Source organism: Cydia splendana, chromosome 1 (genome assembly GCF_910591565.1).
Source record: "Cydia splendana chromosome 1, ilCydSple1.2, whole genome shotgun sequence".
In the NCBI taxonomy this organism is placed as follows: domain Eukaryota; kingdom Metazoa; phylum Arthropoda; class Insecta; order Lepidoptera; family Tortricidae; genus Cydia; species Cydia splendana.
In genome coordinates this window covers 4,493,198-4,509,409 of record NC_085960.1, presented here as the reverse complement: position 1 = coordinate 4,509,409, position 16,212 = coordinate 4,493,198, and the positions used below count along the sequence as shown (strand labels likewise).

At 37.0% G+C, this 16,212-nt stretch overlaps 1 protein-coding gene and 1 non-coding gene across 5 annotated transcripts in view; both read right to left on the bottom strand.

Moving 5' to 3' along the window:
• LOC134806861 (DE-cadherin) overlaps positions 1 to 16,212 on the bottom strand; it is a 402,744-nt gene that overhangs the window by 135,938 nt on the left and 250,594 nt on the right. The gene's annotated exons all lie outside the window — the stretch shown is intronic.
• Positions 5,202 to 5,305, bottom strand: LOC134798696 (U6 spliceosomal RNA). Its single transcript, XR_010145253.1, has one exon. It is a non-coding gene; the product is annotated as a U6 spliceosomal RNA (small nuclear RNA).

Sequence of the window (16,212 nt, the reverse complement as noted above, 5' to 3'; positions counted from 1 at the left end):
ACGAAACATCCATCTAATTTAAAACCCGGACTTTGAAACTTTACGGACTTTTTCTGCCTATTTTTCGTACAGATTTGCTAAAACACCAACCATCTGCAGCCATTTCTAAATCTTTTAATGTGTTAATTTTTCCCGTCAAAGAATCGGAAAACCATCAGGACGGACTTCGAGCTTCGGTCGGGGCTGGACTTCGTTTGCATAATTTCAATTATTACGGCCCTTACAAAGAACTTTCGCTATTTGAATGAATATTCTTGAATAACTGGTTTATTTTATCAAAGTTTATTAAGCAATAGGTAATCATTATTAAATAGTAGGAAGTCATCGCTATACTTTATGTCCCAATGCTGTATCTGTTGTATTTCTATTTTTGGAGAAATTACCGTCCCGTAAATGTCAAGATTTTTAGGGTGAGGTCTGGAGTTTTGTCAAGATATTCTGTTTTATTGATATATATTTATAAGTGGACTAGTATGGTCTGAAGTTAGAAAGTACGATTTCATTGAAGATTTCAACTAGTAATACTTCCAGAATAAACCAAACTTTGTTCGACACCAATGTTGTTCGTACAAATCTGTCCTCACAAAGACGGAGGGTGAGGAAATTTGAATTGGAATTAGCGCCTTTTGTTCTAATATAAATATAAATTAAGTAGGTACCATCTTACGACTTTTGAATAATTAATATTTTGGTATAAGCTTGTTTGAAGAAGTTTTTAGTTTGTAATAATGACAGCGTTTTACACAAAAATAAAACGCTAATTAAATAACTTACCATATTCGAAACCTAAGAATAATATTGAGAATGGCAACATTGTGTTGTCGGTCGTATTGTCCTTTTCTAGCATATACGTCCCTCTCTCTCTCTCACATTCCCACCACAGAGCAGTTGGTTTTGACAAGTGTTTGACAGTTACCGCCAAAACAAATTTCCAAGTCATTGTCTCAAAATTATACATATTGACACCAGGCAGGATTAAAACTTTAGGTTTCGAATATGGTAAGTTATTTAATTAGCGTTTTATTTTTGTGTAAAACGCTGTCATTAAACAACTGTACCGATATTCGAAACCTAAGAATAATATTGAGACGTGTTTGTTATCGCCTGGTGGTGGGAAGACGCCAAGCCAATGTGATTATACATGTACTTATTATGTATATGTAATATTATTATATTACGAGTGTTTAATTAATTATGTAGTACACCCTTTATTTTAACACCTGTGAGGAGAGAGGTATTATGTAAAGCATACAATTTGATATACCATTATATTATGTTACTAACTTTGCATTTCATATACGTACTTAATGTACTTATAAATGTTCAAAGAGAAAAAATGAGTCACCACAATGGTGCTATACTTAATTATATGTATGTGAAAACTAGGTAAAAGAAGATGAGATAAGTCAGTCTACTCTTCAAGGAGCATACAACATCTGTGATAAGGAGTGATGTAATTCAAGTATGAAAAGAATAAAATCATAAAGTACTCGAGTAGTTTTTATTATTTTATAACTCCCAATTATTAACAAATTTGATAATAATTATCTAGTAAAGTAAGCAGTTGCAGGAATATAACAAGGACAAGACCTTTCTTATTTCCAGAATCCCTCGGGATTAAGTAGACGAATATTTTAAATATTCGTTATAATTCACTATCATTACCCACAAAGTTAATATTGGGTACCTACTTACTAAAATGTCATAGGGAATTACTGAATTCCTTTAATGACTGTGAGTCAGTGTGAGCTATATACTTGGTTATAGCTATAAAATGCAGTTAATCCTTTGTACGCTTTACTAACGCGAACTAATGTACCTAAACAAACCTTACTTAAAATTGTGAAGGTTACTTTGAGAGCTTAAGCCATAACATAACACTCATGTGGGCACGCCTAGTTATGACGCTTTTTGGTGCTCTTGGCGTTCAAATGGTTAATATAGAAATGCCACAGAACCTTATCAATTATATTTGTAAAGGTGCAGGCTCATTCTGCTTATATTCATGTTTAGCTATCATCAAGTGACCTTAATTGTACTCATTAATTTCTATATATGCAGTAAGAGTAGTTTACCTTATCTGGTGCCTACTAGTAGGCAATTAGGCATAAGCTTGATTGGTTCTGAACCCTAAAGTGGTTTAATTTATGTAAACCATTCATGTAGCATTGCTTAATTCTGAATATTCAGTTTCCTCTTTCCAGTGTGTAAATTATTAAGAATAAGGTACTTAATTCGAAACCTTAGCTCATCGCATATGTGTTTTTAACCAAAATGCAAATTTGTGTGTTTATTTAGTGATCATACATTATTTGCAATAACTGTGCGGACCATGGGGTCCCCGACCTTTTTCCGGGCACCCGTGGGCCCAAAGCCAACAGCGCAGATGCCCTTTAAGAGGGACCTATTTCATCCAATGCTAGAGTCAACACTTTGTCGAATCTATTTGATATTTATGTATACTTATCCTCCTTATGAACTAAGGATAATTGTAACTTTTTGATATCAAATATACGCCGAATTGTCAATTATTTTATATTTTGAAATACATATAATATTACTGGATTTGGATCAGTGTGCTTTTGAATACTATATCTCTGGCCTACTATATAGGCTAATCTATTAGCATCCCGCCTCCTGGAAGGCAGTCTACAGACTTTTTAGATATATATTCACAGTAGCGCTAAGTGTGTGGACCTCGTTTTCCGACACTTGACTGCATGAGATTATAGTGAACATTTTTTCAGGTCTCGGGCAAGAAGGGTACCTAGATAGGTTGAGGTCCTTAACTTGTGGATTTGGTAAGAGCAAGACACAGGCGGGGTGTAAATTAATTAATCCACCATGTTTCAAGAGATTCATGTGCATTGATGCCTTCAGGTAACGCTGTTCAGACAGACTAACACTTTGGCAGAGTTTTGCCAACATATAATAAATGACTGCATTTGTTTGGGTGTACATGTTCCACACCAAAAACATATTTATATATTTCAATCCATTTTTGAAAGTTTGGCGTTTCAAAATAGCTTCGCCTTTTCGCAAGGCGTGCTCCTGTTTCTCTATTTTATTGTGCAAGCGAACAGTATCACAATGCTATAATTTTGTATAAATTGAGAACTAGAGGGTCATGCCCTAGGCGTGACCGCCCAGAAGTTGTGCTAGAACCTTTCGTGCAAACCATTCAGTCACTGTTTTTAAAAACCTTTTGTAGTGGGTACATTCCACGTTCTTAAATTTGTTAAACGTGTAGTATCAAACTATGACAAGTCATGATAAGTGAATTAAGTGGTAACAGTATCTGGTCCGTGCATAGAAGCACTTGCCCTTGAGGTTAGGGCATGGGTAGTTTATAATAAACTTAATCCGTGCATGGGAGCACTTACTGGTTTAAAACTTCCAGGGTCACAATACAGACATAAGGGTGTAAAATACATAATTCATAAACGCCCGTTAGGCCAGTTTTGTATATTTTATTTCAAACATGCTTGTGCAGCACCGCCAGCACATAATAATTTCCCATACCATGGCAGTCAGGGATATAATAATTAAATAGGTAGGTAACCTTGGTCATATCGTGTACATAGGTAGGTACTCGTAAACATGTTAACTGAAAGACTAGTGCTCTCGAGGCAAATATAATTTATGCAACTGTAAGCTGCTCTTACATTGGGATCATATGTATTTATTTCTAGTCTGCCTTAGCAGGCCTAGACTTCAAAGGTTTTTAGATATTCATAGGGCCATTAAACGGACCTTTTGTACACCTTGAGCAGGCTGTTTGTTTCACACTATGAGTAATATATATTGTAAACATAGCTTATTTCAGAATGGAATCGTAAGCTCTGTCGTGTCGTGAGCTTACCGAGCCTGATTTAATTAGAGTCCACAGATTATCTGGACCTTGGAGGATTGACCACTCCTTATTCTAATTATCAATATTCTGCCTGGGCTTATAGTCGAAATTCAGCGACTAAATTTCTTAGTATTATCTATGCCGCCCAAGTTATGAGGCTTAGCGTCTCCAGACCACAATTTTATTTATATATTAGGTTGCAAAGATTTTATCATCTTTAAAATAAAAATGAGTCGAAATAGGCCTGGAATCTTAGGTTATTTTTGTAAATAGTAAGTAGTTTTCACTTTTACCACAGTTAATTAGCCCAATTTTGGGTTTAGCCAACAGGGTGTTCGGGACCCTTAGAATAGATTGGTAAACAGAAATGTAAACTCTAATAACGAAGCCTTGCCTATTTCGACTGATTTTTACCCAAAACATTATTTTAAACCCTTTTTACTTTCTCTAAGAGGAGATATTTACAAATTCATCTTTGTAATATTTTTCTGATTGTGGCCTACTCGCTCGCTTGTGTTATAACCATATCATTTATATGTCTGACATGCCTTGCGCAGGCTTACATAGGTTATAATATCATCATCAATAACTTGACGTCAGTTTGTGAACGAATCATAGATTCTTTGGCACACCTTACGCAGGTGGAAACATGGCAGCCTTGCGCAGGCTTAGATAGGTACATAATATATTGGTTTTATCACAAATAACATGACGTTAGTTTGTGAACGAATAAAAGATTCTCTTAGGCACACCTCACGCAGGTGGAACCATAACAGACGTAGGTTTAAGAATAACATTCAAATCAAATACCCTGTGGGTAATATTCCCTTAGTTGCGGGTTCCTTGCTCGACAAGGTGAAAGGCTTTAAGCAGGCTTTAACAGGCAATTTTAGAGAGTGTCATTCACGGTGACGCGCAGATTTGCCAAAACTAAACTTTAACTCTACAGTTAACTAATATAATTTGACAATATGAACCAAACCATGCGTCTTCGTCAATGAATCAATCTAAAGATTCCCGTATCGTTAATGCCCTTCCAAATCACAGGCTTCCGATATTATTTGAAACGTTTACAAGTGTATTATTTATGTAGGTAGGTAGGTAGGCTTAAGAATTGACCCTCTTGTATGTAGTTACGTATATAATTAATAATCAAATTATTCAAATCCAAAATAACACAAGCACATATAGCAACTACATGCAAGAGTTCTTTCCTTAACCTTTTTAGGCTGTAAGTACCTGCTAAGTTATTTATTTAAGTAGGTACCTACCTACATTTTAACCATTTTTTTTTTTTTTTTTTTTTTTTTTTATCAAAGATCTAGTTGGAGAGATATAAGTTGGTAGATAAAGAGTGAAATACTTCACGATTTTGCATGTCATTCTTGCGCAGAGCCATGCTAATCTCTCTCTATGTCTAGTCAGATTTAAGTTTATGTACTGCCGAAGTACTCACGTTTCCACAAAAATAAATGCAATGTTTGCGATGTAGGTTTGTTCGTTACCTTGTGTCCCTCAGAGCGGAAATAGAAGCTCCGCGAAGCGGAGCTTCGTCGACTCCTAAGCGGGTACACATTATTTATCAGCAAGTTTATTACCAAAAAATAAATTTTGCAATAAATATTATATTAACCCGGAACGGGATAAAAAGACAAATTGCTGATAGATACTTGGACAGATAAAACCTACACGTCTATAAGCTTCTACCTTCATACGTAGGTTCTACGTAACACGTATTAACTATCCGATCCTTTCGTATTCGAAAACACAAATCACTTGAAAACTGAAGGGTATGCCTCCACAGATCACCATTTAAGTATTATAATTTCAACCGTTATTATACACACACACAAATATTTAAGCTAACAAGACTCTGAAGAGACTTAATGTAGGTATAAAATTAAATTATAATGGTGACACGTGCACGCTTTACCAGCTCGATGTGTTTTCTAACATGTGTTTTAGTATTTTCATTGGCATAGCCACGGTGCGCGCAGGCAGCCTTTGAAAACACTTGCACATCACTATTCCGGATCGTTTTTATTTGCTAGATAGTTTAACGGACAACTAAATTTAAATATTTATTTCGAACGGCAAAAGCCGTTAGAAACTGTTTTTCAATATAGTCAGCTAAACTGGGGTACAAATTCAAAAACTCACCAGCAGTTTAGCTTCACGACCTTCCAGATGGAAAAACAGCAAGCCAATGACTTGGAAATTTGTTTTGGCGGTAACTGTCAAACACTTGTCAAAACCAACTGCTCTGTGGTGGGAATGTGAGAGAGAGAGAGGGACGTATATGCTAGAAAAGGACAATACGACCGACAACACAATGTTGCCATTCTCAATATTATTCTTAGGTTTCGAATATCGGTACAGTTGTTTAATTACCCTATTTATTCCTAGCCTATCTTTTGAATTTAATTATAGCAGGTATACAGTAACCAATACAAGCATCTAATCATGGTCTAATAAAACATGGTCTTCCATTCCCAGAGTGACACGGGCCTACGTCACAATAACATTGCCACTTTATTTCAACATAACATGTTACATGGGTACATTATACCTATGGTTAATAAGTTAAAATATTTCTTTATAATTTTATAATTTTCATTTATATGTATTTTAGCTTAAATTTTACAATAACACGTCATTTTTAATTACTCGTTAGCAATATCTTCCGATTCACGAAAGAAATTTCAGACTTTCGGGTAATTCTGTTTATACTACTGGCAACACAGGATAGCGCTGTGCACATTTGACAATTCGGATCTAGATAACTTCATGCCCTGACCGTCATCCTTGTCGAACGCGTGTTAATTGTTATTTCCTTCTCGCTCAGTGTCAGCAGTCGCAGTGTTTTCCAAACTTTTCACGCCGTAAGCTTGGTAATTAATGTGTAACTGTGAATTAGTTTTTCAAACGTTTGTCTTGTATAGATAAATAAAGTTTAATTTAATACATTAGATTTGTATTATTTTACTATGTTTCTACATGAATAACTTAAAATTAATGCCGTTAAAATAATTTTCACCGTTGGTTAAAATTCTCCCACATTTCAAAGTTTGAGAACCTGTAAACAGCATGATGACGTAGGCGCGTGTCAGTTAGGTCATACGCGAATCTCGGAATGGAGTACCAGGCGGAGTATATTATTATACCATGCATCTAATGAAATAAAGAGCTGGAATTTTGTGAGGTAAAAATATTTTTAAAACACGTGAGTTAAACTGAAAAGAACACTTATTAAATTAGATTATTTATTCCATGAATTATTTCAATTATTGACAGCACAATTTATGAACTAACGCATATGTATAAATAAGCAATAAACACACTTTATTTCTGCATATACTTACTTACTTCCTTACTGCCGTGGCGCAGCGACCCGAAGTGGATCTTGGCCTCTGACACTAAGGAACGCCATGCTTCTCTGTCTAGCGCCGTTTCTGTCCAATCGACGGCACCGAGCTCGTTTAGATCTTTCACGACCTCATCGCGCCATCATTTCTATCATTTCTGCATAGGTACCTCATATTAAATTAAGGTTGCATGATGCTAAATAAACACAAATATGCGGTAGCGGGTTAATAACGTGGCATGTTGTATATTAAAATCGCTCAACTAACCATATTCTCTCAACAAATTGTAGCACTCGCATTGTTTAGGCATAACGTTAAATATAAGTGCTTTCTATAAAAAAGGACCTAACAGCACCTAGCAATAAGGTGGGAAATAGGACCTTATCACAATGTGTAATGGGCTCTTTTCCAACGTATATTTGCGTGAGGTGTTCGCAAAATGTTTCCTCAGTTATGCCACAATTACGGCGTACAGGGGTGTTGTTTTAAAAGCTTACATAACAAACGCTTTAGTAAATCAGTATTAGTATGTACAGCCTTATTAAATTAATTATTAAGTTTTATCCGCGTTGTAGGCTTGCTCGATGCTAAAATATCATAAATCTTGAACGTAAACTAACGCCAATGGGTTCATCGAAGCTCAACTCCCAGGTTTAATTTGAAAATTACTTTTTAAAACTTATATGTAAAACTCGAGTTTTGTTAAGACATATCACAATCAAAATTAGAACATCGGCGTACAACATAATAAATCGAATGTGATGTACAGTCAAAAAATAAAATGTAATTTACTACCCATTTCGTACCTTTGTCACAGTGACAATCAATATGAATTTGGCTAGAGATTTCATATTTGTCAAAGGTATTTTGTTCCCAGTCGCCCGCGCGTCTCGCTCGTGACAGTACATGTACGGACACATACGAGCGAAATACACGCGTGGAACATCATTTAGATATAATTTTGATGTCGTTGGAATAGGCCTCATGGTTACAGTTACATTGGTTTTACGAATTATTACATTCGCACGAGCTGTGCAAGCAATAGGAATAGGAACGCGTAAGAAATACCGCGGCAAATCGTGTTATTCGCTGTGAATTCCGTTTTATAATTCACATGCCGACGTAACGAATCTTGTAACGTTTTATTATATGAAAATTATATAGTTTTTAAAGCTCTGTTTCTAAAATGTGACAATTACGAGTACGACCCTATTGTTGAGCTTTGCTGTCCATCCGTCTGTCAATGGGACTGTATCTTAAGAACCGTAGTATTTAGACATTTACAATTTTCATAAATTTTACTTCTAGGTAGGTACTGCCGGCAGGTATACTGTCATATTAAGCAAGAGATTAGACATGGTATAATAATATACTCCGCCTGGTACTCCATTCCCGTCTTTTCTAGGTCACCTAACTGACACAAGCCTACGTCATCATGCGACAGCCCTATATGATAATATGCGATAGCGCTATATATAGCGACCATGTTATTGTGACGTAGGCCTGTGTCACTCTGGGAATAGAAGACCATGTTTTATTAGACTATGAGATTAGAGACCTATTTTACCTAACTATCTATACGTATGTTTTTTTTAAAGGTAGAATTAAACAATTGTAATTACATCGCATTTAACATTTTTACTACTGCATCTCAACTACATCATTTTAAATCAAATGTATTTTATTTACCTGCAGTGCTTTTAATATGATCAGGCTTTTAAAATAATCATGTTCATTCATTCCGATTAAATCAAAGGATTTCCTTTACGACCAGAACATTAATGAAATTAAAACCCGCATAAAATATTGGATATTTCAGGATATCTGCGCCTGACATTAATGAAACCCGCCATTTAGCAAACATTTATAGAATTCGTTCTAATTTTTTTATACAGGGTGTCCCAAGAATTAGTGATATACTGAAGCTCGGTAGAGGACCTAGAGGGCTATCTGAATCATCCCCATGTATGTTCCGCGATGTTTCGTATTTTCGGAGTTATGTTTTTTTTAATAAAAAAATAATAATAATAATAATAATGAACGGTCTCATAGCGAAGAGTCTCGACCAACACCTAGAGAGACTCTCGCTGGGTGGTTGGATCAAGGGTCAGATGCAGAAGGCGGTAATATTGGACACGGCGCGTATAGTACGTCGGTTCCTCACTCTGCGGCCCTGACCACCGGCAGCTTGGGCCAAGCTCCGCTGCCGGCGGCACCCTAGGTTAGGTTTTTTATAATGTGTTTATATGTATTTTTTATTGTTTTGTAAGTGTTTTTATATTTTACTTTTATATTCATATTATAACAAACCTAACTTAAGACGAAAAATAAATAAAGAGAATAATAATGAAATTAATTAATATGTCTTTCCCATCACGGAACAATGGTGTTCCGGACCTTTGGGAGGCGTGCGCGGAGCCGAAGCCAACACGTAGAGGCCCTTTTGACACTTTAATGAAATGTAAGGGGTACACCGAGCGGAGGCTGCCCTTGCCCGTGTCATGGGACGCACGCAGAGGCAGCACCCGCCAGGGTGTAAGCACTATTGAGAGTTGATGGAATCTAAAATGAACTAGGTTATTGGGTGAAAGCGATGGACTAAGAACTGAGCTATGGGGTAAAAAACCGGACGCCTGCCTAATAAAACGGTATGCAATTTTATTTCCGGCAGACGGTGACTCGCCCTCACAAGATGGGCCCCCACATAAAGCGACATCTAGGATGGCTCAAGGGCAACACCGGTGTGAGCGGCTAAGGGTATCGAGAGGTGTGCGCCGCTTTCTACCCAGTGGCTGTTAACAGCCACTGTGCATGCCAACTCGCGTCTTATGCATATTTCACTTCCACCCCTGGAGCTTATAGCTCTAACGACTCCACTCTGGCCGGCCGGCTAAGGCAAGCCAGAGGCAGAGAATCCTGTCCCAACCACCCTCCTATTAATTAATATTATTATTATATTTTTTTAAAATCATAACTCCGAAAATACGAAAAATCGCGGAACATACATGGGGGTGATTCAGATAGCCCTCTAGGTCCTCTACCTCCCAGCTTCAGTATATCACTACTTCTTGGGACACCTTGTATATAGCACTGATTTATATATTTATAATACTTCTTCAGTGGCAAACAAGCATACGTCCCGCTTGCTATTAAGCGATCACTGTAATTGCAGGGCCTACACTGTAGGCTATGGACGCCTGCAACTCCCTGGAGTGTTACATATTTTATTCCCGGCCCTTGCCAGGGTCCGCTTTCCTACTTGATTTCCTCCACTTTGCGCGATCCTGGGCGTCGTCTCGTGTGAGCCCGTTTACGCTCATATCTGCTTTCACGACATCCATCGCCATCGCTTTTTTGGTCTGCCAAGGCATAGGATAGGGCTTATATTTATCTTCTATACTTCACAAAAATGAATGGAATATCCTTAATTTGCCTCTGCCTCAATATAAATAAATCCTAAACTAGCTTATGAGTAGATTTTGGATGTCTATACAAGTATAACACCTGTACTCAATGTTTTATACTTATTTTTCAATCCTATTTCTAATTTTCTACGTGATTATTATCTAGACCAAATTATTTATTAAAAAGCATAGATGAAAAAAAACAAATACATACAAAATACAGATCTGTCTGGGCACAGTAAGTCTCTCACCTGTCTGTGGTTTGTTAAAAAAATCTGAGCTTATTATTTCACCTTAATACACCGAAGCTTCAAACCAAAAAGCAAATCGAGGCAAAAAAGCTTAATCACCAACATAGGGCTTTTATTTTAATCGTTCTCCGAATACAAACCAGCAAAAGGTGACCTCTGATTAAGCATAGTAATTACGAACCCAAAGATCACAACTATACTAGTTATCTTGAGGCAAACGCTAGCAAAAGGCGCGGAAGGGCCAGGTGTATGCCGTCATAACATATCTAAATTAAAAACGACGTATGTTTATTGCATTTATTCTGACATAAGCCGTTTCACTTCTAAGACATTGTACACAGGTATATCGAACGAACAGATGGTGGGTATGAGATTTCTTTAATATTGACCGGATGCGGAATGCAGATACCAACTGAATGTTATTGGCTTTGAATTTTACTTGCTTGAGAAATGTTGTGGCCATGTTGAGAGAAAACAGCTGTGGTTGAAGGTGTCTTATGGAGTAGTGTCAACTATCAGAACACTTAACACTAATAACATATTCACATTACGAAAGAATCAAACTTAGTTGGAATTGAAAGAAACCGGAAATCCTAACCGGACTTGGTCTAATCCTGACCTGGAGCCCAATCCAGATTGAACCATTTGTTATAATTTTGCACTGGTTTTGATAGGACCTTGAGAATCACTCACGATAGTGGTTGATATTATGATGATGATGATATAATGAAGTGAAATTCGTGCGTGGCCAAGACCATCGTCAATGTCGCATAAAAACCATCACAAATTGCTCAATCGGGCTAAATGCCTAGTTTTATCTCTAGATATTTTCCTTTACCAAACCCAGCCTCGAAGTTCCACGTAATATCCTTTCTATACCTTACTACCATCATAAGATCATAACATTAAACGCACAAACTAGATATAAGGCATCGTTTAGCTCAGCTTACGTGACAGGACAATAAAACCTTTTTGTGCCTCTGATGCATGACCGTAAAAAGTGGCCCACATGTTTACAGTGCTGACTCATTGGACAGTCTTGACTTATGACCCCGTGTTAAAGGCACTTGCAAGCGAGTTTCGACCTTGTGGTTATGTAACTAAGGTACAAAGTTAATGCGTTTGATGGGACGCGATAATACGCGAAGTTATGCCTGGATTCCGGGGTTATGGATGGACACGGGGGATATTCGATTACGAAGAGTTTAGGTTTAAGAAAACCAGAGTAATAAGCCCTCTTCGTGTAGGGCTATTCACACGGTAGGAGTTTCTCGTGCGATTTAGGACAAGAAACTATAAGAGATTATAGTAAGTGATAATCGCCAGGCGATTATAGTACAAAACAGTTTACATTCATGCGAGAAATAAAAACGAATCTTCTACGATATCTACTTGTGAGGCGAGTATTAAGATTCTCACATTTTTTCTCATAAGTAATTTCGTTTCGATGAGACGTTTAATCATAGAAGGCGAGACGATTATCTACAAGGTGCATATTTTACGTGTAACGAATTTAACATGATGATATTTTTTCTCATGTCAAATGTTTAAAGTGAGAAATTCGCACCATGTAAAATCCCTATACGGATTTTGAGATGACGTTCGCTGCCTTTCCACTGAGATGGAGATAAGAGGAGACGTGCAGGAATCAACCAATAGCATTGATTGTAATCCATCAGCGGAGCGGAGAAGAGATGTGAATATACTCCGCTCATCTCCATCTCAGTGGCTGCCTAGCCTTACACTGGCTCTCCCAAAAACTCGATTCTCCCACAACCAATGAGAATACTCCAATAAAACGATATAAGGAGATATATACTACGCTTCATCTCCGTCCCTCACAGAACGCATCGTCTAACACTAACCATCACAACTTGAACTAATGACCCGCACTAAGTACGCCTGATCAGGTCTCACCCATATACTGGTTAGTAACGGTGATATGTTCGGTGTTCTCCGATAGTCTGGGGGCAATTAGGTGCGGTTGATTCAACCTTTGAATTCCAGCCAGACGTTGGAAGGAATATCTTTTTATCGTGTTTCTTTCTTGAGTGAGCCTATGAAATACGTGATGCTACGGTGCTTGAATTAAACAGAAGACAGTTGTCTTATTTTTATTACAGGTACGGATGTTTAATGCAAGTTCATACATTTGTTACTTGCGTTTAGTAGAAAATATAAATAATCGCAATAAACACTAATCAATGGGCAAACATACCCCAATGTTAATTCCAGCCACACATACCCGTATTTACCTTATAGAAAAATTCACAAAACAAGTCTTGTTACGACACATACCTAACCCAATACCTAGCACAATTTACCGCAGAAATCGAATCAATGATATTGTAAGCTGCTAAGGTACGTATTCTTATTGTAAACAAGTAAATATCTTCATTTAAGCAAATTAAACGCTGAATGGTTGAATATACCTTCGAAAAAATTGCTAGGAAAAAGGATTTAGCAATCTCGAAAACGAGAAAAATCTTAATCTCTATCAAAGAAGTTCCATTCGGTTTTTTTTTTCACGATGTACCAACGATTTACCGTCTGGCTGATGAGAACGATCTGAATCACCCTTCAGAAAAAAAACGCCAGCGATATCAATTAAATTCCGCCGGTGTAAATGTGGAATGTAAATCTATCACCTACTTTCAAAGATCACATGTGACGACTTAATGTTAACTTAAAATGAACCTTAGTTCGTACAGCTTACGGTTGATGTTTGAAATCGCTGCGAACGGGGGATGAAATGTTTGAGAAGTATGCAATTGAAATAAAACTACGAATGTTTGCGCTTAAGTGGGCGCGCAAATGAACAAGCTAAATTAAATCTTAACGACCACGGTTTATAATTGAAATTCCTCCGTGTTTTAATATTTGCGAAGCCATTAACTAAAACCTAATGATTTTTTGGTAAATTAATGAATACAGAGCGTTTCTGTTGTCAACAATTGCGGCCATTAAATATAGATAGTTCGAATTAAATACTATTTTAATAATTTCTGTTTGATGTTGTTTGAAGCCTATTTATAGCTTTATTATTAAAATTCGTGGCATGGATTAAACATGGAAAACATTTATATTTTATGAGCGTGAAGAGTAGATCTAAAAGAATATCTGAATTAAGTATATAGTAAAGTACCCATTTGAACATAGCAAGTAGCAACTTAATATTTTCGTGTTTGGCGAAATCGAGGATAACATTAAATTTCTAACCGGAATCTTAGCTTTTCTCTCTCAACATGCTTTAAGAGTTAAATTCAGAGAGTTAAATTTCATACAATTCAAAAAATTTCATCATATAATTTTAAATTTCATTCAGGTTTAGTGAACCCAGCCTTCAAAATCAAGTTTAATTCTAATTACATATATCACATCAAGTAAGTAAAAGCAAAATATTTATTAGCGTATAAAATATGTAGGTACCTACCTACAACACAATAAAACCAAAAACACAATAGCGATAATGCCTCCTGTCCAGACGTGTAATATAAAATTATCTACAAGTGACACTCCCCAATACGGTTCACGGACCTCTACGATAAGGATTCAATAACCCCAGTATAGACACTATCGGTTTATGCAAATACTTTTACATAATTCCAAAAGGTCTTATGTTGGCACGGGCTCATTTTGAAGACTTTTAGGTACATAGTAGGGATGTAACTGCAGAAATGTATGGAGCAGTTTTGTCACAGGCGATGCCGCTTGACACGATTGTTCCTTGGATTGTACTAAGCTGATCTAAAGCCACGAGATTAAATCTTGGTTTACCACCAAAAAGGGAGGGAGGAAAGGAAGCTCCGGCGGTCCAGTTTGAGCTTGTATGGGAATTCCTTTTGTACGGGAATCAACACCATCACCGCCGCGCTCATTGCATTTACTTCCCTCGCTACTATAAAGTTTTTTTGGAGTTATTTAAAACCCTTTGGTCTATTTGCAATCAAGAGAAGTGTAAGTTTTGAGTCGAAGTGTTGATTTTCACCTACTGCTACGTAGGTATACTTCAATTAAATACGAGTTATAACAAAATATCTGAATTCCCTATTTGATAATTAATCCGGCAAATAATTGTTGCCTGAAAGAGAGGAGTTTGTTTGTTCGAGGTTTTCTGATTTATAAAGTTAATAGCATATCCTGTGCTATCCCATAGGTATCATGTAATTGCTGCTACATCATCATCACTCTCTTACCCTTGTCTCATTCACTTGGGGTCGGCGCAGCATGTCTTTCTCTTCCACACCTCTCTGTCGCCCGTCATTTCATCATTCACTTGCGTTCCTCGGTTTTCCTTTCCTCGTACTTCCCTCCACATTCATTCGTAATACCTTTCTCGTCCCATGACTTTCATCCCTCCGCATCACATGCCCGTAACACGCTAGGCGATTTGCCCTTAGTTTTTCAGGTTAGTTTATATCAAGTTGTGATGAAAATATCTTTATTTTTTATCCAGATTTTTAATGTCCCCGCCATCAGACATTATATTATGTTTTATTATTGCAAGTCACTTAAGTCCATTTAGTACCTAGTAGACGGGGACGGTAGTAAATAAGATATTGACATTAGAAACTGATAAATGCAATGTTTGAAGTGGTTTTGAACATTACCGATATAAACGAAAGTGCCGGGATAAGTTGGCGATTACTAGTATTTCTATTGTAATAATTTTGCAAGTAAACGTTGAAGGTATCATGAAATTTACAATACAATAGAGTTCTAATCGTAGTGTGATGTGTAGGTTTTCGCTTTATCGTTTCCGTATAATTAACAATGATTACAGTACATTGGGTGGAAATAGTTTTTAAACTATTCCAGTTTTAAACTAATATAGCCCATTAACCCATTATAGAGCACACTTAGATATTCTGTGGCAAAAATGACTAGAAGTCTTAACTGTTATGCAGCATTTTTTGGACTTCAAGGAGGTGATGAGGTTTGAATCGTGTATTTTTTAGGGTTCCGTACCCAAAGGGTAAAACGGGACCCTATTACTAAGACTCCACTGTCCGTCCGTCCGTCCATCCGTCCGTCCGTCCGTCTGTCACCAGGCTGTATCTCACGAACCGTGATAGCTAGACAGTTGAAATTTTCACAGATGATGTATTTCTGTTGCCGCTATAACATCAAATACTAAAAACAGAATAAAATAAAGATTTAAGTGGGGCTCCCATACAACAAACGTGATTTTTGACCGAAGTTAAGCAACGTTGGGCGGGGTCAGTACTTGGATGGGTGACCGTTTTTTTTTGCCGTTTTTTTGCATTATGGTACGGAACCCTTCGTGCGCGAGTCCGGTTCGCACTTGCCCGGTTTTTTTATATCCGTTTGCCGTGTTT